The sequence below is a fragment of the Prosopis cineraria genome, unplaced genomic scaffold, assembly GCF_029017545.1.
Source record: "Prosopis cineraria cultivar Desert tree isolate PC_DT_omini unplaced genomic scaffold, ASM2901754v1 PC4, whole genome shotgun sequence".
Classification (NCBI taxonomy): Eukaryota; Viridiplantae; Streptophyta; class Magnoliopsida; order Fabales; family Fabaceae; genus Prosopis; species Prosopis cineraria.
Window position 1 is genome coordinate 24,124,428 of NW_026555335.1, and position 4,049 is coordinate 24,128,476.

Genomic DNA, 4,049 nt, shown 5'->3' on the forward strand with positions numbered 1-4,049 from the left:
CTAAAGTCAGCCTATTAATATGCTTATTTTGGTTCTTTGCCCAACTCACTTTTAACCTCTCGCTAAAGTATACTACAATCATAGTAAGTTAGCTTTAAATTAGGGACTTCATGTCTTTAGCTTCAAAATTCTCCTTCATTTAATTTTATAGCTTAACTTGCTTTATATGTGTGTGTGTTTGTGTCATATGCAACCAAATACTATCCTAAGTAAAGGCGGGAATATAGGCCAACCCAACCCATATGGGTTAGCCTATATAGGTTGAGAGAAATATGGGTTAAGTTGGGTTTAACCTGTTTTTATGTGGTTGGAAAAATCCTAACTTAACCCAACCCTTAAGGGTTGGCGGGCTAAATAAGCTAACTCGCCAACCAATTTATTTATCTTTTAATTTAATTTTTATGTTTTTTTTAAAAATACCTAAATAATAAGTTCCAATTTGATATTTCTTCATGATTCATTCTAAATATATCAAAATATTAATTTATAATGTTTATACAAAATATATAAATTGATACAGCTAAATAAGTCATGCTTAATATAAATTATATCTACAAAATTTTCTCCTTTTTTATTTTTTTAACTTTTTAAAAATAATATGGGTTAAATGAGCCAACCCTAACCTATCAAGGTTAACCCATATGGTTCACAGGTTATATGGACTGAGCAAAAAAAAAACTTGTTTTTATTTAGGTTAATTTTTTTCTGACCCAACCTAACCCTTAGACCTGTTATTTGAGCCAACCCACATAACCTGACCTCTAATCCTAAGCATTGCATCTAGTCTCTTCACATTCTTGATCTCTCTAACATTTTTGGGTGAGAAACTCACTTGGTTAAAGCCCTTTATTGTTCTTCTTTGCATAGAAGAAACAATAATTGTAAGTCTTAGTCATTCACAAAGTGGTTTAAGCACAATTGCTTCAAATCCTTATCCTATATTAGTTTTTTGTTTCTAAAGTTCAATTGGTTACTATCTATAAAAAACAAAATAGTTCAATTAGTTTCTTGTTATTGTAATAAAGGATATACATTCTTTTATATGATAAGAAGAGAAGTGGTGGTGGAGGAAGAGGCGTCACCAAGAAACTTTTGCTCTCTTGAAGATAAGGGTAGATATAGACTCTCATATCAAGTAATAAAAACCATAATGTAGCATATATGTGTGTGTGTGTGTGTGTGTGTGTGTGTGTGTGTGTGTGTGTGTGTGGTATATCATAGCTAAATCATTACTTTCGCATATAAATTAGGTTTTAAACACTTTTATACTTTAGTATGATCATCTATCCACTTATCTTCCAAAGCTCTCTAACATGAAACCATAGGCTTTCCTGGATTAACCACTTGTTGACCTGAGCACACTTTCGGTGGTAGAAATACCAGACTAAAGCTAATCTAACCCACCTACAGACTATAGTTTCCCTCTTCACACACTTATGATTGAGGCGTCATTAACTCCTAACCATACCCTAACGAGCACCAAGAAGTTGCTAAACTGCCTGAATATCCCATGGTAACAGTCCCACAATATGTTGTACCGAATTACCCATGGTAGCCCGTATAATGCTACATCAAATGTCTCATGGTACCAGGCCAACCATACAAATTTTTCACTCACATATCTCCACACATACATCCTTGCATATCCTAGGTGAACTCCCACCCCTTATGATCATGCTCTTTCACAATTATCACTGCTTATTCACATTTCCACAACATGTACTATTATATCATATAGATATATATCCATTGAAATCAATGACTTTTCAAATTCCATTTCTCAAACCAATGTTCATGTTAAAATCATTTTCAATATTAAATCATGCACAAAACTCTTAAATCAACAAATTCATCAATTTGTATTTACTTCTACATAGTTATAATAATTAATAAATGCAATAAATTATATGATTACTTTAACCCTTCTGTCTGATAGAAAGAGTTACCTATGTAACTTCCTTACTTGAATCTCTTTCTGCTTATCCAATTGTCACACACTAGAATCTACACAAAATTGGCATTCAAAGTCAATTTCATTTTTGACAAAAAGTGCCAATTATTGCAATAACACACATAATCGCTATCAAATCCACAATTCACACTCAACTACACACATTACTATTGATTACCCCTCATTACAAGCTTTAATCTTTCTAGCCTATAGCTCCAAAGCTTTATCATTCTGACCCAAACTAGTCACGAAGTACTAGTTTAGTTTTGAAGAACCTTTCTATTGCTATAAGGTAAGGCATCAACTCCTTAAAACTCTAGAATTCAATCTTTTACTAGTTAAAACTAAGAGAAAATAGGGTAGAATTAGAGGTTAAGACAGTACATGACTTATCTAATAAGTAATAGGTCGGAAACACCATCCTTGCTCCTGATTATGCTTGACCTAGCACATACCCCTGCTCTTCTCTATGCCAAAAGTCACGCCCCAAAATATAAAAGTGACTGGCAAGGGATGTACACTTGAACACCCATCCCTTAAAACCTCGATTAAGGAAAGTTCTGAAATAATACATTTGACTTACTATCTACTTAATTATATACGTGTAAATTTACTTTTCACACAATCAAAATATCAGCCTTTTTGTAAAAGTTTTCATAACCCCTCCTATATAAGTAGGATCTCTTAAAATCTTTACAACAAAAATTTTACAATTTATACCCAGCAATATGGAGTTCTATTCCTCAGCAATAGATAGACAATATAACAAAGAAAATCAGGACCCTAATTATAGTTTATGTGGAGCACCTAATTATATTTTCATGACATAATTCATAAATTCATATTTATATAAATAGGAAATATTTACAGAACAAATCTCCACCAAGCTTAGCAAAAATTCTCTCATTAAAAGCAGGACGTACAGTTTCAGCTACACTATTTGAGACCAAAATAACTTTTCAGTGAATAACATCCCAACAATAAATTATTTAACATGAATAAAAAAAGAAAAGTTTGAATAATCATGTAAGTTAAAGAGACAACAATTTCCATTAAAAAATGTATAAACTTTAGAATAAAATGGCTCTATAAAATTTTAAATAAAATCTTAAACCATTAAACTATCATAACAAATGTTAATATCACTTGATTTCAAGAAGTCACATAAATGAAATAAATACTTGTAAATAAATTACTAAATAAAAACCAATGAGATATAAAATCACCAAATAATCAAATTCATAATTATAGGGACTTATCAGAACAATTAACAAACGTGCACACTATAACACTTGCCCCGAGTGTTATCCAAAAATCACACAATTCAAATAAACTAAGTGTGGTTAAGGAATTAATCTTAAAACCAACTTAGGAAACAAACCATTTAAATCACTAAGCAAATACACAACTGCAAAGTAAATATTTAAAGCCTTTTAAAAAAAATTTATAGGTTTTACCTATAGCACGCAGAAACAAGCTAGACGAAAGTGAAATAAAAAGATGCTGTCATGACAGCATTAAATTTGCTGTCATGACAGCCCTCCTCTTGGGCCAACTTCCAGAAAGCACCGTTTCGTCATTGGACCTCCGATCGAAGTAATTTTAAAACTCACACGTCACATTCAAAGGGTACTATAAGTATACCAAATTTCAAAAAGATCCAACAGTCGGATTTAAAATTAGACATGTTAAAAATTTAATTATTTTTGCTGTCATGACAGCTATCATGACAGCACTTCCGGACCAACTTTCGGAGTGCACCATTTCATCATCTAACCTCCAATCGGAGTGATTCCAAAGCCCACATGTCACTTTTAAAGAATACTATTAGCATACTAAATTTTGAAAAGATCCAATGGACGGATTGAATTTTGTACAGGTTACAAAATCAACACTGTAGCTGTTATGACAGCAATTTAATGCTGTCATGACAGCACCTCCAGACCAAATTTCGGAGTGCGTCATTTCTCCGTCGGATATCCAATCGACGTGATTCTAAAGCCCACACGAAGCTTATAAAAGGTTTTACTTGTGACCCAAATTTTAGAGAAATCCAACGGTCGGATTAAGATTTGGACACCCGGATGCAAAAGTGCAG